We start from the raw sequence: 24,111 nt of genomic DNA on the forward strand, positions 1-24,111 counted from the left end.
AACTACTGCCAAGCAATTCATTGTTCAAATTTGTCTGAAAATTAACATTAAAATCCATGTTATGCATTCCTTGTGTTTTTAGCCATATCCACATGTGCAGCTTTCATAGGGAATATTCTTATTAAATTTAAAAACAGAACAGGTACATGAGTATAAGCTGAATTTATCCTCCAATTTAAAAGCATTGAGTTTACAGTTAACAAAAATACAGTTTAGGAATATTTTATGACTTTAAAATTCCCGACTCATTAGTATTCTACTAATTTAAACCTGTGTCTTTAAAACTTACGGGTCAGATTTGTTTACAAGAAGAACAGTAGCCTAATAGGCAGCATTCATTGAGGGCCTATTAAGTGTCAGGCATTGTACTAGGTTTTACATATGTCATCTCATTTAATGCTATAATAACCCTGTTGATGTTTTCTCCCATTTTATAGATTAGGCAACTAAGACTTGGAAAGGTCAACATAGCTCTTAAGGAGCAGAGCTATGATTTGAGCCTAAATGAAAGAAAAGATGAGTAAATTTAGGAAACTGTGTAGAAAAAAACTGTTTAAAAATGGAAGCAGGAAATTGGGGAAACAAGCAAATTAGGTATATTTTTATAACAGTGACTAAAGAAGCAAAGAAATTGCATTAGGTATTTATTAGTTTATCCTGAGATTGTAGTCTTCATTCTTCTTTTCTCTCTGCCCTTCAATATAGTAACACTAAAACATATACCTATTTCTAATATTTGAGGAAAATATACAGATATTTGCACTCTTCTTTTGTGTAACTCAGACATCTGAAAAGTGAATTGAGTACAGATCCTGCATCCAAGCTCATATTGTTTAGTAGAGGACATTTAAATGAAATAAAGTGCAGAATAATAATTCCTTTAGAGTGGTACAAGTCAAGCACTGTGGCAGTTCAGAGAAGTAACAGCCAGGAATATCGGTGAAGGTGCCGTTTATTCTGAAGTCGTATCGCGTGGGTAGAATTTGAACTACTTGAGCAAAAGCACAAAGAACATTGAGAAATATGTATGGAGAAGAGTAAGTTTGATTTCATAGGGTATCTGAAGAAGCATGATTGGCAGAAAGAAAACAGGTCAGACCATAGGAAGGATTCTGAGTGTCAAGCTGAGGAGTCGGCTTTTATATTGTAGACACATCGGGGAGGGAGACACACCATGTTAAAGATATACATAACTTATTTTATAATGTAATGTAAACTAGTGTTTACTGCTGTAAAGCATAAGGGGCTAGAGCGATGAAGAGTGCTAATTGACATAGATTGGTCAATGATAGCCCTTCTGTGGAGTTGATGTTTGAGCAGAAACCTAAATGAGGTGAGGAAGAGAATCATGTGAAAATCCAGGAGTAAGACCTTTCCAGACAGAGCAAAGAGCAAGAGCAAAAATACTGGTAAGATTGATGTGTTTGAGGAACAGTGGAGAGGGCTCTGTGGGTAGAACTGCCTGTCAGGAAAGATGAAAAGGAATGTGGTTCAAGAAGTAGCCAGCAGCTAGGTTGGTTTTCCCTAGAGTAAATGAATTTCTGTATACTCATCTATGTTCAGTAATTATCCGGATTTCACCGTATTTGCCTTATTCATTCATTTATAATAATAGGTTTGAGAATCACCTTCCTACTGAGGCCGTGAAATTGCCAAGATAGATAGAAGAAAGAAAGAAACACCAAGGCTGCGCATAGTAACCTTTGTAATCATATTTCAAATCTGTCTTGATTGTGGTCTGTTTTAGAAAAGTACACTTAGGGTACCCATAGTGACAAAGTTACAAAGAGTAACTGTGCTGGTAAATACTAGTGTTATTGGAACTACTTCAACATTTGTTCTGTTAGTCTTGAGGTGAAATCAGTGTACTATAATTTTACGTTTGATTTTCACAACAGCTGTGTTATATATAGATGAGGTTAAAAATCTCATTTTATAAACGAGGAAACAAAGTTACAGAAGTAAAGTGAGATGCAAAGGGTAAAAAGAGACAGAGCTGGACCTTAAGTCCATGTCTCTTAATATGTTGGTTAGTTCTGCAATTTCATGAAGTAGGCTTATTCACCTAATACTTTTGAACCATGTTGAATTACCACTTTGTAATAAATACATTAACCACTTTTCAAAGGCCATATTTTTACTAATACAGAAGGAAATTCCAAAAACTATTTGAATTATGAATTTAATAGAATTACTTTCTTTTTCATAGGCAAAAATCTGAATAATTTCATCTGACACAGAAGGCATTTGTGCTTTTTGGTATTAGAACAAAATATGGTCTCTCTCGAGATGCATAATTAGTCCACTAAGCACTGCAGCCTTCATTGTCTGAAGCCATAACTAAAGCAGTTAGAATTGAATTAGCTTTGTGTCTGTCTTTTCTTCTTTCACTTTCTTTACTTTCTTCATTGCTTTGCCTAGAATTGACTGAACTTAAGAATTTGATCCTTTAAATAGGAAGAAAATATAACTACTTGATAACAGAACAAAATAGTTACTTGACATATGTAATTAATAACCTGAACATTGGAAATATTTCACAGTACTTGTTATTGCATTTTCAAATAACTTTAAGAAATAGTAGATTTAAGAAATAGCTAGAAAAACTTTAATTATTATACTACTTTGTTTTTGTTTGCTCAGTGGTAAACTGGATTAAAGACCAATGTAAATGTGTTTTAGAAAATATAATGTCTTATGTAGTTCCACAAATTTAACTAAGGCTAAGGCAAGTTATTTTAGATACTTTCTAGAAAGTTTCTATGTTGTTTCTAAGCATTTTAAAAATTATGTTTTACTATGAATAATATGAATTGAATAGCAGGAAACTTACTTCTAGTGTGCCTTTCTTTTGCATTATTAAGATAGTGTTTTAGTCTTTGGATGACTCTTATTTTCCTTTTGGTATTAGCCTATAAATGCCAAATTGTCAAATGTAAAGCTATTTATGTTAGTGTCAAAGTGTATTTTCAGGATTTGAAAAACGTAAGTAGCATGAGAAAAAAAAGTACAATAACTTTTAAATTTTAGCCCTAAGTCTTGGGCAGCTACAGAAAGGGCTATAGACTAGGGGTTGAATTGTCAGGGAGGAAACTTACTGTGTATCCTCAGGGTAAAGATGAAGTTAGTGGAGATTTGTCCACTGTCCAAATTGGCCAGTATGAAGAAAGGAGGGGGACAGTATGGTATGAGAAGCAGCTAGAGAAGTAGGTAGAGGTCAGACTGTAAGCAGTTTTATGAGCCATGTTACCACGATTGCAGTACTGAGAAAGTTTGCTGGAGTGCTATTTGTTCCACCAAAGGAATGCAGGGGGAAAGCTATTCTCCCCCAGTGCAGTTGAAATAGGTTACATTTATGACACTGAGGTGAATGAATAATAAAAGACCCTGGGCCTGCCAATCTAAGAGGCAATTTATAGCATCAGGCAATTTACAGAATTTCTCACCCTTGACACGATTGACATATTTGGGTAATTTTTTATTTTGGGGAATTGTCTTAAACAGCATTGTACAGTGTTTTCCAGCATCCTTGGCCTCTGCCTTCAAAATGCCAGCAGGGCACCATTCCCAGCTATAACAACCAGACATTGCTAAATTTTGGGTGGTGGGGAGGTGGTATCAAAATCTACCCCCACCTCCCCAATTTGAAAACCACTGAGTTGTAGGATCAATGATAACATGTGCATATTTTGAGGCAGTTGATGCCATTTTCAACAACACACTTGTTATCCTGGAACTCCTGATTTCCAGGTGTCCTAGTTTAATTCTGCAACTGCCAACTGGTAGGAGTAGGAGGTTCCTGGATGCAGCTGTCTCTAAGGCTCTGGTATTAGCAGAAGACAGCCCTGATGATATAAATGGAGGTTAATGCATCAATCTGCAGTTGTTGCAAGTAAAGGGTCAGAGTAAATTAAGATGGGTGCTACTCTTAACTGCTCATGATAATATGGAGATAAAAGAAACAACAGTACAAGTTGTCAATATCAAGAAAGCAGTGTGTAAGATTCCTATAAAGGTCTGAATGTGTGTGTATATATATATAGGTTGGGAAGGCCCGTTTGTGTATTTCAGTCACTCTAGTAGAGGCAGTGTGATATACAGATTAAAAACTCAAACCAGATTGCCGGGTTTGAATCCCCAGATCATCACTTGCTTGCTGTGTGTCATTAAGCAAATTTCCTAATCTTTCTGTTTTCTTACGTGTGAAGAGTATTGGTGTGAAATAGGAATAATTATGGTACCTAGGTCAGAGATTTGTTGTGAGGTTAAATGAGATAATGCACATAAAGTGAGTAGAATTAAATCAGTTAATAAGTGAAATTAATGTGAAAAACATAGAATAGTTCCTGATATATGGTGAGTACCCATTAAACGCTAGCTCTTACTGTTGTAGAGCTTCATTTGCAAGTGGATACATTATTTAAATTAGTTAATTTCCTTAACCTTTTTAGGCTGCAGTCTCCTCATCTGTAAAATTGGGAAAATCATATTTACCTCACCAGGATAGTTGTGAAGGCTAAATGAAATGATTTATGTAATGTGCTTAGCACAGTGCCTGGCATGTAGGAAACTCTCAATAAAGGCCAGATTTTTAGTGATTAGCGTTAGGATTAGAGTAGGGAACTATGAAGGTATCATACAAATTTTATAGCATTCTGACATTCTAAAAACTTGCTAGACCATTTCAGAGTTATCACCTCATACTCAAGAGCATTCATAAAGATATTGGAAGACCATTTTCCGTTTATCCACTTCCTGATTGTAAATCTGATGTCAAGGTCTTACGTTGTAAGCACATGAAACCAGTTCCAGCTTATTTACTCAGAAAAGGGATTTACCAAGAGGCTATGAGGTGGAGTATAGAATTGTCTGGAGCATTGGAAAACCAGAATCCAGGCCCACATATCTAGGAATATTGATCTAAATAATGGTGGTCCAGTGTCGACACCATTGCTTAACACTGGATTTGGCACTGCCAGTACCTCTAGCTCTGGTGACTGAATGCTGCCACTATGGTCACTTCTGACCTAGAAATTTGATCTTGCTGGTTATTGTTGCCCCCTAATGAGTTCTTTGATATCTTTCTTCTTAACCCTAGTTTCTGATTCTAAGTCTGGGGCAAGTGGGCTTTGATTTGGCAGAGCCTAGGTCCTGATGGCAGTGCCCTAGAGCTTGGGAAAGAATAGTATTAATGTAACTGAATATAGCACTCATATGTCAAACATTCTTCTAAATACTGTATGTTTTTATTTTATGCCACAACAATGCTATGAGGTAGGTACTATTACCATCTTACAAAATAAGAAAGAGTGCTTTAGGAACTTGCCTACCGTTCACAGCTAGTGGAGGAACCATGAATTGAACACAAACAATCTGGCTTCAGATATTTGCTTGAATGTCTGGTATTTTGAGCTTTTATGTAATCCAAGGCAGGCTCTGCCCTTTCCCAAGCCTCACAATGTGGAGGCTTTCCCCAACTTTGGTTGGGGCCTGGGGCTGGGCAGCCAAAAATAAGGAAATATACGTCTACTTGGCTAAAGTCTGACTTGGCAAACCAGTTATGCCTTTATTGCTATTTTAAATGATCTAAAATGAGGAACAGAGGGATTTTTTTTCTTCATGATTGCATTTTATGTTCTGCCACTCTTCAGATACTTGCCTTTCTTTAGATATTCTCCTTGAGGCAGCACTTCTAATTTTCAGACTCTGGATCAAACCGGGAAAATAGGTTTGTAAATGACACTTAGAACCATGCAGTCATTTTTCTAGTGAGAGAGTATTGGTGTACTTTATTTTTTGTGGGCAGGACACATTTTGGAAAAGGACAAACTTCTTTTGCCGCTGGGTTGTGGAACTGATTAGTTCCTCTTTGTAGGTGGGCACTATGGTCAGGGTCACACACACCTCCCCCCACCAGACTGCTATGGTGTGGTTGCTCTCTGGGTGGATTGGGGGCCTGCAGGAAAAATAGGTCCTCTGCCATTAGAGATGATAAAATGTAATTTTTACCTTTTTTTCAAAATCAACAGTTTATTGAGGTAAAATTTACCTATAAGTGTATTCGTTTAAAATGTGCAGTCTCATGAATGTTGACACATACGTAAACTTGGAAAACCCCACAGTCACAATCAAAATACAGAATGTTTCCATCACCGTAGAGTTAGTTTCTTGTGTCCCTTTTCAGTCAGTTCTCCCCTTCATTACTTGTCTCACAGGCAACCACTGATCTCTCATAACAAATTAGTTCTGTATGTTCTAAAATTCTTTATACCTGGAATCATAGCAGTATGTATTCTTTTTGTGCCTGGCTTTTTTTTTTTTTTTTTTTTTTGGCAGGCAGGGTCTCACTCTGACACCCATGCTGGAATGCAGTGGCAGAATCATAGCTCACTGTAACCTTGAACTCTCAGGCTCAAGTAGTCCTCCCATCTCAACCTGCTGAGTAGCTAGGACTAACAGGCATGTACCGCCACACCAGGCTAATACAAAAATTTTTTTTTAGAGAGCATCTCGCTGTGTTGCCCAGTTTTATGTCAAACTCATGTTTTGAAGTTAATCAAGAGTTGTTGCATGCGTCAGTAGTTCATTCCTTTTGTATTGCTGAGGAATATTTCATTGTATGGATATACCACAATTTGTTTATTCATTAACCTAGTGATGGACCTTTTTTTTTTTTTCTCTAGTTTTCGGTTCTTATAAGTAAAGCTGCTAGGAGTACATATCTACAAGTCAGGACATTTATTTTAATTTCTCTTTGGTGAGTGTTTTTGTATAGAATGGCTAAGTCTTATAGTCAAGTATATATTTACCTTTACAAGAAATTGCTAAACAGTTGTCCAAAGTGAAGTACTTTTTTACATTTCCTACATTCATGTATGCAAGTTCCAGTTGCCCTTCACTAACATTTGGTATTATAGTCATCTTTACTTGAGCCGTTATAGTGGTTATGTAGTTGAATCTTATTGTGGTTTTAATTTTCATTTCCTTGATGACTAATGATGTTGAGCATCTTTTAATGTACTTATTCACCATTCTTATACTTTCATTTGTGAAGTGTTCTGTTAAGTTTTGGCCTTTTTTCATTTGTGTTTTCTTACTATTGAATTGCAAGAGTTATTTATATATCTTTACTATCAGTCATTTGTCACATATAGATACTGTAACTGATTTTCTCCTAGTCTGTGGTTCACCTTTTCGGTTTTTTTGATGGTGTCTTTTGAAAAGAGGTTTTTAATTTTAATGAGGTCCAGATTATCAGCATTTTTCTTTCCTTGTTTTTGCTTTTTGTGTCTAAGAAATTTTGCTTACCCACAGTCATGACTCAGTACTATTCCTCCCCAAGATAACCACTGTTCTGCCTATATCATCAACATTACTAGTTTTCTTTTTGATTTGGATCATATAGTGGTACTCTTTGGTTCTGATTTTATTTGCTGAACATTATGTCTGAAGTTTTTTCCTTTTTTTTTTTTGTAGCGGTAGTTTGTTATGTTTTATTGCTGTGTGGTAGTTCATTGTATGACTCTACCACAGTTTATTTGATAGACATTTGGATTGTTTCCAGGTTTTGGCCGTTATAAGTAAAACTGCTATGAATATTCTTGTACTTGCCTTTTAATGAACATGTGCATTTATATTTCTTGGGTATATTTCCTAGGAGTGGAATTGCTGGGTTATAGGATAGTTGTATGTTTAGCTCAAATAGTACTGCCAAATAGTTTTCCAAAGTGATTTTTACCAACTTTTACTTGTACCAGCAACGTATAAGAGTCTAGTTGCTCTACATACTGACTACTACTTGGTTTTGTCAGTCTTTCTAGTTTTGGCCATTCTAATGGGTATATAATGGTATCTTGTGGTTTTAATCTGCATGACAAGTTGAGCTGAATGACTTTGTAGCTCCTTCCCAATACTAAGGTTTTCTGTGTGTTTTACAAAGTGGGGCCGGGCATGGTGGGCTCATGCCTGTAATCCCAGCACTTTGGGAGGCCGAGGCAGGCAGAATCACCTGAGGTTGGGAGTTCAAGACCAACCTGACCAATATAGTGAAACCCTGTCTCTACTAAAAATACAAAAATTAGGCGGGCTGTGGTGGTGTGTGCCTGTAATCCCAGCTTCTCAGGAGGCTGAGGCAGGAGAATTGCTTGAACCTGGGAGGTGGAGATTTTAGTGAGCAGAGAATGTACCACTGCATTCCAGCCTGGGTGACAGAGGAAGACCCTGTCTCAAAAAAATAAAAACCGGGGGGGGGGCAAGGGTTGTAGCATGTAAACACAGGTCCTTAAGTAATAGTAGGTGTTCTTGGGTTTTTGTATAAATACAGCAGATACTTGTATAGCTAATTTTGCTGTATTAACCTTCCTCTCTTGTATAGGGCATGCTTATAGCACTGGTTCTACCTGGTTGCACATTAGAATCACCTGGTGAGCTTTTAAAACTATTTTAAAAGCATACTGGCCATCTATATGGGTCCTGACTTGTAGATTTGTATTCATAGCAGCTTTACTTATAAGAACCCAAAACTAAAAAAGTCCATCATTAGGTTAATGAATAAAGAAATTGTGGTATATACATACAATGAAATATTCCTCAGCAATACAAAAGGAATGAACTACTGATGCATGCAACAACTCTTGATTAATTCAAAAGATTAAAATTATGATATCTGTGGAGAGGCAGAAAGCTCCCCTGGTAGTTCTAAGATGCAGAGGGTTGATAATCATTGGCATATACGAATGAAATATTCCGTTGCTTCTCAAGAGGGCTTGCTGTACCCTTTAGGAATGAAGCACCAACTATAAAATCTTTATTAGATATGTGTCTTGTTAATTTATCCCCAACTTTGACCATTTCAAGAAGCTAGTTCCCAGCCTTCCCTTTTTTGGTTGTACAGTATACTAGCTCTCTAGGTAAGTTCTATGCTCATATTTTTTATTTTGCAGTACTCTTCATGTTACAAGGCTAATTCTGCTTTTAAAGTATATTCTATGTACAACTCCAGAAAATCACCTATTATAAATGCACTCTTTGTGTTAGCACTAGAGCAGTAGTCATGGTCATGTAAGAGTGTTTGCTCAGCTTTGATCTTCTCTAACATGATTGTGGATTTAGAATGTACTTGAACGTAACAAGGAACAACACCAAAAAAGGCACGTGATTTGATTGAGGCTTTATAAAATAAAAAATGAATAAAATGTGTTCAGCTTTTTGTTTATGAATATAATAGTGAATGAATCTAACCTTCTGTTATATGACGATGCTTTTAGATCATCTCCAAAAAAGTAACATCGTAACTGGAATGTGACATCCATATATATTGGATTTTTAAAGATTGTTTCCAAAGATTCAGTTGTACAAAGTGTGTGCCTAATACTTTTCTAACTTGGAAATAATTCAGTGGTGGCTAAAGCTGGCTTGTACTGCCTGCAAAAACTGATAGTAAATTTTCAAGAATTTGTAAGCCAACTGTTAAACACAGCCATTATTTTAAAAATTATGTAAAGTTATTATTAAATACATATATTAAAAATAAAAGTAATACATCAAACTTACTAGTTCCTAAATATATTACTGTCTTTTACTATTATCTGTGCTCTTAAAGTTATGTCTGTGGTGTTTCCATGGTAGAAATACAATATGATGTTGTGCTGCTGTATATCTCTTTCTACTGTAAGATGGTGTGCTGTCCGGGTGCGTTGGCTCACACCTATAATCCCAGCACTTTGGGAGGCCGAGGCGGGTGGATCACGAGGTCAGGAGATCGAGACCATCCTGGCTAACATGGTGAAACCCCATCTCTACTAAAAATACAAAAAAAAAAAAAAAAAATTAGCCGGGCTTGGTGGCGGGCACCTGTAGTCCCAGCTACTCGGGAGGCTGAGGCAGGAGAATGGCGTGAACCCGGGAGGCAGAGCTTGCAGTGAGCCGAGATTGCGCCACTGCACTCCAGCCTGGGCTGCAGAGCGAGACTCTGTCTCAAAAAAAAAAAAAAAAAAAAAAAAAAGATGGTACTATTCCATATCTCTTCCTACTGTATGATAGTGTGCTGCTGCATATCTCTTCCTACTGTATGATGGTGTGCTGTACATATCTCTGCTATATGATATTGTGCTGCTGCATATCTCTTTCTACTGTATGATGGTGTGCTGTGCATATCTCTGCTATATGATATTGTGCTGCTGCATATCTCTTCCTACTGTATGATGGTGTGCTGTGCATATCTCTGCTATATGATATTGTGCTGCTGCATATCTCTTTCTACTTTATGATAGTGTGCTGTGTGCATATCTCTTTCTATTGTATGATGGTGTGCTGTGCATATCTCTGCTATATGATATTGTGCTGCTGCATATCTCTTTCTACTGTATGATGGTGTGCTGTGCATATCTCTGCTATATGATATTATGCTGCTGCATATCTCTTTCTACTGTATGGTAGTGTGCTGTGCGCATATCTCTTTCTACTGTATGATGGTGTGCTGTGCATATCTCTGCTATATGATAGTGCGCTGCTGCATATCTCTTTCTACTGTATGATGGTGTGCTATTGCATATCTCTTTTTCCTGCCTCTGGATTCAGTGAGGTCATGTTTGAAGCTTGAAATTGGCCACTGTAGGAGTATTGGCACCATGGAAATGGACAACAGGCACACACTAAGGTTAAGCCTTTTTTTCTTTTTTTTTTAGTTTGGAAAACTGGTTGTTAAACATTTACTAGCACACCACTGGAGACATCGTTCTTTATTCAGTGAATGCCTACTGTGTGCTGGCTACCCTTCATCAGTGCTTTGAATAAACCTTTACTTAATTTCCTCAAGTATCCAATATGTTTCTTAATATTATAGATGAGAAAAATAAGATTAAGTAATGAGGATCAGAAAGCAGCTGTTATATTGTACAGCTGGGATTTTAACCCAAGTCTCTTGTATTCCAAAGTCCTTATCCTTCTCTTTATAGTGTGTGGTCTCTCTGAGGCTTTGGAATAAGTTTTATAGGAGAAAGAGCATTTGAGTTGAGCCCTAAGTTATGGGCAGGATCTTACTAGATATTGAAGTTGGAAGAATATTTCAGACATTGTGAACAATTTCAGCAAATGTTTATAGATGTCAAAGTACATTTCATGTTCCAGAAATGATAAGTAGTAGATTCAGTAATAGAGGATATCTAGAAGAGTAAAGTTAAAAGAAGTAAAGCCCGCAAGGTTGATTGGAATCTATTGTGAAAGACCTTAAATAGCATGAACCTTAGAACAAGAGAGATTCTGTTTTTATTCCTGAAGGACATAATTATTTCCCAAAGCCTTCTGTATAATTATTTTGGTTGTCTGATTTGAATTTAAATTCTATTTCAATTTTAAGCATGAGTGAGGTATCATGGATATTTTTTGTCCAGGGAGATAACATGGAGCTTTTGGTTTGGGGTCTTATTCTACTGATTTGTATTTTGGCTGTTAATTTTCAGTACTATAATTAATGGTTAGTAAATGGTGTTCCCCAAAATGGGTCATTCTTTGTAGAGAAGAAAATGAATAGATAATAGTTGCAATGTTTGCATATCTTTTGGCAAATAAGTATTCTTATTACCTACTTTATGGCATAAAGTAGTATTGGTTTATCATTGTATTTCTCATTTTCAGAATATCTGTTTTTTTAATTTAAAGTCACAGACCTGGAACAGTACATAGTTCCATTGCTGTAATTTTCGCTGCTATATTGGCATCATGAACCATTTACTCCCCTTACCCCCAGAATCTTTTTTGCAGTATCTTCTGCCTTTTGTTGTTGTTGTTGTTTTGAGATGAGGTCTTGCTCCATCAGCCAGGCGGGAGTGCAGTGGCACGATCACAGCTCGCAGCAACCTTGACCTCCCTGGGTTAAGCAATCCTTCCACCTCAGCCTCCTGAGTAGGTGGGACCACAGGCACATGCCACCAAGCCAGGCTAATTAAAACAAACAAACAAAAAATGTACAGACAGGGTCTCCCTGTGTTGCCCAGACTGGTCTCAAACTCCTGGGCTCAGGCCTTTCTCCCACCTGGCCTCCCAAAGTGCTGGGATTGTAGGTGTGAGCCGCCCCGCCTGGCCTTCTCTGCCTTCTAATGTTCCACAGGATTCTTCTCTTGAGTTCTTTTGTCATTCTTAACAGTTAATGCCGTCCACATCCCTACAGTGATAATTTCCAGGTTTATGTCTTCAACCTGGAACTCTGGACTTGCATTTTGAAATTCCCAGTGAACCGGTGGACTTGGATACCTCACAAACATTCTCAAATTCAGAATGTCTACAACTAGACTCAATCTCTGGCCTTTCCAAGCCAAATATACCTCTTGCTTTCCTTATTTTGGTGAGTGACATGTATATCTTTCCAGTTGCCCAAGCCATAAATTGGAGGATGGTGAGAAGAGGTAGGTCATTCTAGATTCCACCTCCTTTTTCATTTCCACAATCCAGTTACTCTGTAAGTCTCTTATTTCTGCTTCCTTAATATCTGTTGAATCCACCTTTTTTCATTCCCACAACTTTGATTCCAGTTGTTATGATCTATTGACTATATTGTAAAATAGTCTTTCAAATAGCTTTTTTGTCTTCAGTCTGTGATGTTTTCCTTCAGTCTAGCCTCCCACCAGGCTGTTTAAAATACTGTCAGCCCTCCCTATCCATGGATTCAACCAACCTTGGATTGAAAATATTTGAGGAGGAAAAACAATAAAAAGGAATACAGTGTAACAATTATTTATATAGCATTTACATTGAATTGGGCATTACAAATAATCTAGTGATGATTTAAAGTGTACAGGAGGATATGCGTAGGTTATATCCAAACACTACATCGTTTTATATAAGGGCCCTGAGCATCTGTAGAATTTTGTATCCATGGGATGGGGAGTGGGGGCTGGGGAGTCCTGGAACCAGTCCCCCACGGATACCAAGGGATGACTGTAAATTGATCAGACTCCTCTTGCTTTCTTATTCCTTTCAGTTTTTTGTTTGTTTTTATACTTCTCTCCTCTGCATTTTTCCTCTCCTCTTCCTTTTCATTTATTATTTGATAATCTGAATATTTTTAATGTTGATTATTTGAATATTTTTATTCGAATTCCATTTTTATTTTTCTGATTACTTTTTAGCTGCACTTCTTTGCATTATACTTTTAGTGGTTGCCATAAGGATTACATTATATATCCTGAAATTTTGTAGTCCACTTACAAGTAATAATGCACTGCCTCACTTGAAATATAGAAATCCTACAACCTTTTAGGTCCATATTTTCCTTACCTTTCCCCTGTTCTTTGATAATAATTGTTATTTTATGTATTATATCTTGATACATATTAAGCCCCAGAAGATAATCTTATAACATTTTCTTCAAGCATTTATGTGGATTATAAATAAATTGAGAGGAAAGGGCAAAAGGAAAAAAATAGAGTTATTTTTTGTATTTACTAAGTTATTTACCATTTCACTTCTTCCTCCTTCTTCTCTGAAAATCCATCTTTCTCTCTGATTTCATTTCCCTTCAGCCTGAAGAACTTCCGTTAGTATTTCTTGTAATGTAAGTCAAGTGATGAATTCTTTTGGTTTTGTCCAAAAATATCTATTTCTCCTATATTCAATATAGAATTCTGGGTGGGCAGTTTTCTTTTCTTCCTCTTCTTCTTCTTTCTTCTTCTTTTGTTTTGTTTTGTTTGAGACAGCATTTCACTCTGTCACCCAGGCTGAAGTGCAGGGACATGATCGTGGCTCACTGCAGCCTCGACCTCCCTGGGCTCAGGTGTTCCTCCCACCTTAGCGTCCCAAATAGCTGAGACCACAGGTGTGCACCACCATGCCTAGCTAATGTTTTTTGTATTTTTTGTAGAGACGAGGTTTTGACATATTGCCCAGGCTGGTCTTGAACTTCGGGGCTCAAGCGATCCACCGATCTCAGGCCTCAAAGTGCTGGGATTATAGATGTGAGCCACCACTCCTAGCCAGTTTCCGTCTTTTGTCACTTTAAAAATGTTTCAGCTCAGGTGCAGTGGTTCATGCCTATAATCTCAGCATTTTGGAAAGCTGAGGTGGGAGGATCATTTGAATCTAGGAGTTTGAGACCAGCCTGGGCAATATAATGACACCCTTGTCTCTACAAAAAATTAAAAAACAAAAGTTAGCCAGGCATGGTGGTGCACTGAGGTGGGAGGATTGCCTGAGCTTGCACGGTCAAGGCTGCAGTAATTCATAATCACCCTATCACACTGCTAGCCAAGGGCAACAGACTGAGACCCTGTCTCAAACAATAAAGTAAGATAAGGTAAGGTAAAGGTAAAAGAGTAGGTAAAAGTAAGATAAAAAGGTTGCAGTCTCTTCTGGCTTTTGTAAATACAATAAGAAGTCAGCTATTAATTGGATTGTTGTTCCAGGATAGTAATACTTGTTTTTCCCTTTCTGTTTTCAAGGTTAGCTCTTTATCTTTGGCTTTAAATGGTTTTATTTTGATGTGCCTTAGCATGGAATTCTTTGTGTTTATTCTGCATTGTGTTCATTGAGCATCTTGTGTCTGCAAATTTTTGTCTTTCATCAAATTTGGGAACTTTTTGGCTATTAGATCTTCAAACATTTTCTCTGTTCCATTTCTCCTTTCTTGTATTTCATCTACACTTATGTTGGATCACATAATATCTCACAGGCCACTAAAGCTCTTTTTTCCTCCGTCTTCTTTACTCTCTGTTCTTCAGCTTGGCTAATTTGTTTTGATTTAGTTTAGGTTCATTTACTCTTTCCTCTGTCATCTCCATCTGGATGCTAATTCTAAGCAGTGATTTTTTTAAAATTATGCTTTTTCTATAATTTTCATTTGGCTCATTTTTAATGGTTATATTCCTGTTCTGAGATTTTCCATTTTTTTGCCAAGATTTTTATTCATTGAAAATATTTTACTTGAGACTAGTTATAATAGCTTCTTTAAAATCCTTGTCTGCTAGTTGCAACATCGGTTTGTCTCAGAGTCTTTTAGATGGATTTTTTCCCCCTTGGAATGTTTTGTTTTCTTGCTTCATTGTATGTCTTAGTACTTTTGGATTGTATTTTGAACATGGTGCACATTGGGATGTGGAGATTCTGTCTAGATACTGTCCAGATTCTGTTGATTTTCTCCAATGAGTATTGTTTCCTTTGTTTTACAAAGTAATTTTCTTGGCTGGGCTTGCATTTCAAGCTGTTTCTTGATGGCAGCTCTGTTCTCAGTTGAGATATTTTGTCTATAAGTGAGCTCCTTTTGCTCAAGTGTATTAAGGGTTAGTCAGAGATGTGGGTAGGCACATTCTGGGATCTCCTTTCTGGATCTTTCCTTTTGAAGGTTTCCTATTCCTGTCATTTTTCCTCAACTTAACTTTTTCCCAGCTTAAAAGGACTACAACTTTCCCCCGGGTGCCCTGGCCACTGCTGGATGCACAGCATAGATAGAACTTAGCTCAAAGCTAAAAGCCTAGGAGACGGAAAGTTACTTGCATAGCTCCCTGTTTCCGTCCTGCAAGTAAGCATGACCTCCCCACCAGAGTTTCTGTTTACTTTCTAATACTTTCAGGTGATTTCTTTTTAAATTGTGTTCATTTTTGTAGTTGCATTCTTGCAGGTGTGGGGAGGTTCAGTAGGGTCTTGGTCATCAGTCTTAGAAGCAAGGAACCTCTGTTCTTTTTACCTGTCCTCAGAAGCCATCTGTTATGATTCTCGTTCTACCTTACAAGCCATTCTTTATGAGTTTTTTCTGCTAGTGCCTCTTCATTTCCCTGTATCTCAGATTTGGGGATATCCCAGAGTGCAGTCTTTAGATTCTTTTTTTTTTAAATCTCTACAGATTTTCTAGGGCACGAGTCAGGCCAAATCCGTGCTCATTCATTTGCATACTGTCAGTGGTTGCTTTGGGACTGCAACAGCAAAACTGAGTAGTTGCAACAGAGACCTTATGGCCCACAGAGCTTTAGATATTTACTATATGACCCTTCGTAGAAAAAAGTTGTCAAGTCCTGTTCTAGGTGATCTCATCCAGTCAGAGATTTAAGTGCATTTACACACTAATGTCTTCTAAATTTCTTATTCCCAGCTTCAAGCTTTTGTGTGGACTTCAGGCTCATAAATCCAATAACCTACTTACCTTCTTCACTTGCATATAATAGGCTTGTAAACTTTGATATGTCCTAAACTAAACTCTTGATATTTCCCCTACATTGTGCTCCTCCCCCAGTCTCGTCCAATGGCAATTCCATCTTTCCAGCTATTCAGGCCGAAACTCTTGAGAGTTATCCCTGACTTCTCATTTTTCCTTATCTCACATCTGTCTGTAAGGAATTTGTGTTGTCTTTACCTTCAGAATATACCTGTAATCTGACCACTTCTCTACATCCTCAGCTACTGTTCCCCTACTCCAAGCTATTATCATCTCTTGCCTAGACTATTCCAGTAGACTCCTAATTGTTCTCCTTCTGCCTGTGCATGATTATTGTTTAATTCAGCACAGCAACAAAAGAACAGTACTTTAAAAACCTGAGTCAGATTGTTTTACCCCACTGTTCAAAACTTTCAGGTAGATTTTCATCTTACTCAGAATAAAATCCAGAGTGCTCGTGATAATCTTTGAAGTCACACATGTTCTTGCCACTGGTCGCCTCTCTGCCATTTCCTACTTTTCTCCCCCTTGCTGTCTTCCCTCAAGCCACATGACCTTCTTGCCATTCCTTGAAAAGCTGAGCATGATACCACCTCCTGGTATTTGTACTTACTATTCTCTCTGCCTGCAGTGTTGTAACTGTCTTTACGACTTACTCCCTCACTTTATTCAGGTCTCACAAAAATATGCCTTTTCTGAGGTTTTCCCTGACCACTATATCTAAAACAGCACAAGTGTGAACACATATACACATATATGACCATGAACATTTATGACTATATGACATATATATTTGTTTGTTTTTCCCAACTAGAATGTAAGCTCTATGAGGGCAGGGAGCTTTGTCTGTTTTGTTCTTCACAGAACATCACAAAATATACTATACGTCTGAAATTGTACCTAGCACATTATAGAGTTTGATAAATTAGTTGAATTGATGAATGTGTGAGTGAGCAATCACCATTCTAGCCAAGTTGCTTTACTTGCAGTTTCTAGAATATATGACTCTTTTTCCACTCTGCTTCTTATTCCTCCTATTGAGGAACTCTCCTTTACTATATTCCTAATCTTATCGTACAAGATTTAGCTTGAATGTTACCTCTGTTAAGTTTTTCATCTTAGTGCTCATAACACTGTTTCCCTTTTTGTGCTCACAATACTGATTATAATTTTTTATCTGCCAAAAACACTTTAAGTTTCTAGAAGGCTAAAAACTGATTTATATTTCTGTTTTATCTCATGCACATTGCCCATAATAGTAGGCGTATAGTAAATACATGTTGAATCACCAGCTGTTTTTAGGAGGAATGAAGTGAGAACATAATAGCATAATTTGAAAAGGTAGTGATTATTTAGATAGCTGGATCTTAGTCTTCCTGATTAGAGTCCAAATACTAGTGTGTGTATATCTTTTATTTGTAAAGAACAGAAACTTAACTTCAGTAGCCACAGGTAATCTAGATATAGCGTGAGAATGCAGTGGCAGGAGGGAAAATAGGAATTTCAAAAATGCCAAGACCATTAAATGGAGAAAGGATAGTCTCTTCAACAAATCGTGCTAGAAAAACTGGATATCCACATGCAAAAGAATGATGTTGGACTCTTACCTCACACCATATACAAAAATTAACTCAGAATGAATTAAAGACCTAAATGTAGACCTAAATCTATAAAAGTCTTAGGAGAGAACAGAGGAAACGTTTTCTGACATCTGATTTGGCAAGGATTTCCTAGTTATGAAACCAAAGCACAAGCAATAAAAGTAAAAATAGACAAATTGGACTACAAAATGAAAAACTTCTGTGCATCAAAGGACACAACAGAGTGAAAAGGCAGCCTATAGAATGGGAGAAAATATTCGCAAGTTATATATTTGATAAGAAGTAAATATCCAGAATATATAAAGGATTTGTATAACTCAACAACAACAAAAACCCCCCTAACAACCCAATTTTAAAATAGGCAAAGAACTGTAGCTGGTGCGGTTGCAAGTGCTACCTCCTGACTGATGGACAACTGGCACAGCCCGTTATAACATCTGCAGCACAACAACACAACACTCAGGAAAGAAAACCGTGGCATGACCTCAACTACTGCCATCGCCTGCATCACCCTGGCTAACTAGAAGGCCTTGAGTCTTTTCATGTACCCAGTACATTACTACTACTGCTGGCATTTGAGAAAGGCAACACACTAAGGCTCTTTATAACCGAGAAAGTCTCAATCTACGTCACTTCCCTCCCACCCCCATCGGTGCTGCTGCTGGTACCTGCTGCTGGGAGACTAGAGGACAGGTTATATCACTGAATCTATTGCAGACATTCCCCAGCACCAGCCTGGAGCATGGCAGCTTCATTGGGCAACTAGACCCAGCGGAGCAGCAGGATTCACAGTATGGCCCTCAGGGACTGCTGCTCCTAGGGGAAGGGAGTGAGTGAGTGAGCCACATTAAGGGAGTACCCCGTGGGACAAAGGAAACTAGACTGCAGGACTTGAATCCATGAATTTTCTACTTGTGGGAAGTTTCTTTCAGCAGAGGCACAAGTGCACTTCTTGGCTTCTTGGCTTGGTAGAGAAAGTACAGCTCTACCTCAACAGTCAGGCAGCTCCTGAAGGGTGTTGGAGAAGGAGATTACTTCTCCCTCTTGCCCACCACTGCAAACATAGCTACAGCTTCTCATAGGGAGCTCATTGCGGGTGCCTCTTTAGACAACATTTCTGGAACATTTCAGGGTGACTATATCCACATAGGAGGAGTGCCTTCCAGATTCAGGCCTGCTTGAGAGGTAGAGTGACAACTCCGTTGTATGTGGAACATCAGCATTCCTGCAGATGAAAAGATGCGCCTGTTTGTGATCTCAATAGCTGGAACACTGGGGCAAGAGTGTGATTGAGAGGCAGATTGCTTTCCTGCTGACTTGGAAGAGTTGTGGTGGCCCCCTCACCCCCAAAGAAGACCTCAGTGCATTTCACTGAGAGCTTCCCCAGCCACTTCTGTCAAGGCTGGGACCTCTGCCCACCACATTGCAGTATTGCATTTACCCACCTGCCTTTGCTGCAGCCAGTTTTTACCCATGGGCGCCTCCTACTGGCATGAAGCCTGAACTGTTCAACCCAGTGAATAAAATACTGGGGAAAAAATATTTAAAAAGTGCACACCACTGGGGAATAAGATAAGCTTCATGAGACCTCTGCCATTCCAGCCCCACAGGGGACAGTGAACCTTCTCACACACTGTATTAGTTTGTTCTTGCATTGCTATAAAAATACTACCCGAGACTGGGTAATTTATAAAGAAAAGAGGCTTAATTGGCTCATGGTTCCACAGCCTGTTCAGGAAGCATGGCATGGGAGGCCTGAGGAAACTTACAGTTGTAGTGGAAGGTGAAGGAGAAGCAGGCATATCCTATATGGCTGGAGCAGGAGGAAGAGAATGAAGGGGAAGTGCTACACACTTTGAAACAACCAACTTTCATGAGAACTCACTATCACAAGAACAGCAAGGGGGAAATCTGCCCGCATGATCCAATCACCTCCCGCCAGGCTCCTCTTCCAACATTGGGGATTACAGTTCAACATGAGATTTGGGCAGGGACACAAATCCAAACCATATCACACACCCAGCACATTTCTCCTGCAACCGGCATCTGGCAAAGCCATCACGCAAAGACTCTACCTAACCAAGGAACTCATACAGAGTCTTCATCACTGAAAGCACCCAGAGCTGAAGCTAAGTGACAGTAAGCTACAAACACTTAAGTCACATCCTCAAGGTGGAGAAAAGGAAATTTTTAAAAGAACCCAGTACGATAAAAAATAAATTAAAAAAGAGTTAGAAGAAATAGTCTGCCCACATGAGAAGGAACCAGAAAACTAATTCTGGCAATATGAAAAAACAAGGAGAGTCACCTCCAGGAGATCACACCACTTCTCCAGCAGTGGATCCAAATTAAGATGAGATCTTTGAAATACCAGATAAAGAATTCAAAAGGTTGATTATTAAGTTACTCCGTACCAGATAAAGAATTCAAAAGATTATTAAGTTACTCAAGGAGATACAAAAGAACAGAAAGGTGAAAACCAACGTAAATTTAAAAAACAATTCAGGATATGAATGAAAATTTTCTAAATTGATATTTTAAAGAAAAACCAACCAGAACTTCTGAAAGTGAAAGACATATTTAGGGAACTACAACATGCAGTGGCAAGCTTTAACAATAGATTAGACCAAATAGGAAAAAGAATTTCAGAGCTCAAAGACAAGGCTTTTGAATTAGCCCAGTCAGATAAAATTTAAGACAAAATAATTAAAAGAAATGAGCAAAGTCATCCAGAAATAGGTAATTATATAAAATGGCCAAACTTAACAATTATAGGTGTTACTGAGAGAATAAAAAGCAAAAAAAAAAAAGAAAAAGAAAACTTATTTAAGGGAATAATTAAGGAAAACTCCCTGGCCTTGTTAGAGATTTAGACATCCAAATACAAGAAGCTTAAATAACTCCTGGGAAGCTCATTGCAAAAAGGACATCACCAGGGCATATAGTCATCAGGCTATCTAAAGTCTGCATGAAGGAAAGAATTCCTAGAGCAGTTAGACAAAAGTGTCAGGTAACCTGTAAAGGAAAACAGACTAATAGCAGACTTCTTAGCAGAAACCTTACAAGCCAGAAGGGATTGGGGTCCTATCTTTAGTCTCATTAAACAGAATAACATCCAGCAAAACTAAGTTTCATAAATGACGGAGAAATAAAGTCTTTCTCAGACAAGCAAATGCCAAGGGAATTTGTCTGTACTAGACTAGCCCTACAAGAAATGCTAAAAGGAATTCTAAATCTTGAAACAAAAAGTTGATACACATCAGAATAGAAATTTCTAAAGGCATAAATTTCACAAGGATTTCATATAACAATAATACAGTGAAGAAAACAGTCACTAGGTAACAATATGATGATCTGTTTAAAAGATACAGATTGGCAGAATGGATAAAAAATTGTAAACCAAGTATCTGCTGTCTTTAGAAGACACACATAAAGATTCTTACAGACTCAAGGTAAAGGGATGGAAGAAGATATTTCACACAAGTTGAAATCAAAAGCAAGCAGAAGTAGCCATTATATCAGATAAAACAAACTATAAAAGCAACAGCAGTAAAAAAAAAAAAAAAAAAAAAAAAAAAAGACAAAGAAGGTCATTATATAATTCAACAAGAAAATGCTACAGTCCTAAGCATATATGCACCTAACTTTGGAGCTTCCATGTTTGTAAAGCGATTACTGCTAGACCTAAGAAAAGAGACAGACAGCAACACAAAAATAGTTTGGGACTTCAACATTCCACTGGTGACAGTAGACAAATCATTGAGGCAAAAAGTCAACAAAGAAACACTGGAGTTAAACTACACTGTAGAACAAATAGATCTAACATATTATTAGAACATTCCACCCAGGAACCGCAGAATAAACATGATTCTCATCAGCACACACAACATTCTCCAAGGTAGATCACATGATAGGCCTCAATACTTTTTTAAAAATCGGAATTATATCAGGTATCTTCTCAGATCACAGCAGAATAAAACTAGAACTCAATTCTAAAAAGAACCCTCAAAACTATACATAGACATAGAAATTAACAATCTGTTCTTGAATGATGTCTGGGTTAACAATGAAATAAAGATGGAAATTTAAAAATTTTTTGCAGTGAATGATAACAGTGAAACAAGTTTTCAAAACTCCTGGGATACAGCAAAAGCAGTGCTAAGAGGAAATGTATAGTGCTAAACACCTACATCAAAAAGTATGAAATATTATAAATTGACAACCTAACATCACACCTCAAGGAACTAGAGAAACAAGAACAAACCAAACCCAAAGCTAGCAGAAGAAAAATAACAGAGATCAGAGCATAATTAAATGAAATTGAACAAAAAAATACAAAATATCAATGAAACAAAAAACTGGTTCTTTGAAAAGATAAGCAAAATTGATAAACTACTCGCTAGATGAACCAAGAAAAGAACAGAGAAGATTCAGATAATCTCAATTAGAAATAAAAATGGAGACATTACAGCTGCTACCACACAAATACAAAACATCATTCGAGACTACTATGGAAACCTTTTATGCATACAAACTAGAAAATCTAGAAGGATTAGATACTTTCCTGGAAGCATACAACCCTTCAAGCTTGAATCAAGAAGAAATAGAAATTCTGAACACATCAAGAACAAGCAGTGAGATTGATTCAGTAATTTTAAAAAAGTAAAATAAAACTGCCAATTTTAAAATGCCCACAGCCAGATGGAGACACAGCTGAATTCTGCCAGATATTCAAAGAATTGCTACCAATTCTGGCTGGGCACAGTGGCTTATGCCTGTGATCCCAGCCCTTTGGGAGGCCAAGGCAGAGATCACTTGAGGTCAGGAGTTTCAGACCAGCCCAGCCAACATGGTGAAACCCTGTCTTTACTAAAAATACAAAAATTAGCTGGGTGTGTGGCATGTGCCTGTAGTCCCAGCTACTTGGGAGGCTGAGGCGGGAGAATCACTTGAACCCAGGAGGCGGAGGCTCCAGTGAGCTGAGATCACACCACTGCACTCCAGCCTGGGCGACACAGCAAGGCTCCGTCTCAAAAAGAAAAAGAAAAAGAATTGGTACCAATTCTACTGAAATTTTTCCAAAATATTGAGAAGGATTGCTCCCTAAGGACATAACAAAAAAGAAAACTGCAGACCAATATACCTGATGAACATAGGTGTAAAAATTCTCAACAGAATATTAGCAAACTGAATCCAATAGCACATCAAAAAAATAATTCCCCATGAGACTAGGTGCAGTGTCTCCCACCTGTAATCCCCGCACTTTGGGAGGCCAACGTGGGTAGATCACTTGAGGCCAGGAGTTCCAGACCAGTCTGGCCAACATGGTGAAACCCCCTCTCTACTAAAAATACAAAAATTAGCTGGAAGTGTTGGTGCAGGCCTGTAATCCCAGCTACTCGGGAGGCTGAGGCAGGAGAATCGCTTGAACCCAGGAGGTCGAGGTTGCAGGGAGCCGAGATCATGCCGCTGCACGCCAGCCTGGGCGACAGAGCAAGACTCTATTAAAAAAAAAAAAAGTAAAAAGGTAATTCCCCATGATCAAGTGAGTTTCTTTCCAGGGATGCAGAGATGGTTCAGCATATGCAAGTCAATAAATGTGATTCGTCATATGAACAGAATTAAAAACAAAAACATATGATCATCTCAATATATGCAGAAAAAGCATTTGATAAAATTCAGCATCCCTTTATGATAAAAACCCTCAACAAACTAGGAATAGAAGGAGCATACCTCAAAATAAAGCCATATGTGACACACTCAACAGCCAGCATCATGCTGAACAAGGAAAAGTTGAAAGTAATCCCCCTAAGAACTGGAACAGGGAAGGATGCCCGCTTTCACTGCTTCTATTCAACATATTATAGTACTAGAAGTCCTAGCTAGAGCAATCAGGCAAAACAAAGAAACAAAGGGCATCCAAATTGGAAAAGAGGAAGTCCAGTGATCTCCGTTTGCCAATGATTGGATACCTAGAAAACCCTGAGGATTCCTCCAGAAGACTCCTCAATCAGATAAATGAATTGAGTAGTCTCAGGTTACAAAATCAATGTACACAAAATAGTAGCACTGCTATACACCAACAACAACCAAGCAGAGAATCAACTCAGTAACTCAATTCCTTTTACAATTGGGGTGTGTGTGTGTGTGTGTGTGTGTGTGTATGTATATGTGTGTGTATATGTATATATATGTGTGTGTATATATGTGGGTGGGTATATATACATGTGTATATATGTGGGTGTGTATATATGTGGGTGTGTATATATACACACATGTGGGTGTATATATATATATATATATATACACCCACATATACATATACACGCACACACTTAACCAAGGAGGCAAAAAATCTTCACGAGGAGAACT

General features: G+C 37.9%; 1 protein-coding gene and 1 long non-coding RNA gene across 5 annotated transcripts in view; one reads left to right on the plus strand and one right to left on the minus strand.

Annotated features, from left to right (window-relative positions):
- ARFIP1 (ADP ribosylation factor interacting protein 1) overlaps nucleotides 1-24,111 on the plus strand; it is a 131,654-nt gene that overhangs the window by 25,405 nt on the left and 82,138 nt on the right.
- Nucleotides 20,523-23,597, minus strand: LOC144340854 (uncharacterized). The gene is made up of 2 exons (XR_013417329.1): nucleotides 23,473-23,597; nucleotides 20,523-20,650 (listed from the first exon to the last, which is right to left on the minus strand). It is a non-coding gene; the product is annotated as an uncharacterized LOC144340854 (long non-coding RNA).

The sequence above is a fragment of the Macaca mulatta genome, chromosome 5 (assembly GCF_049350105.2).
Source record: "Macaca mulatta isolate MMU2019108-1 chromosome 5, T2T-MMU8v2.0, whole genome shotgun sequence".
Taxonomy (NCBI): Eukaryota; Metazoa; Chordata; class Mammalia; order Primates; family Cercopithecidae; genus Macaca; species Macaca mulatta.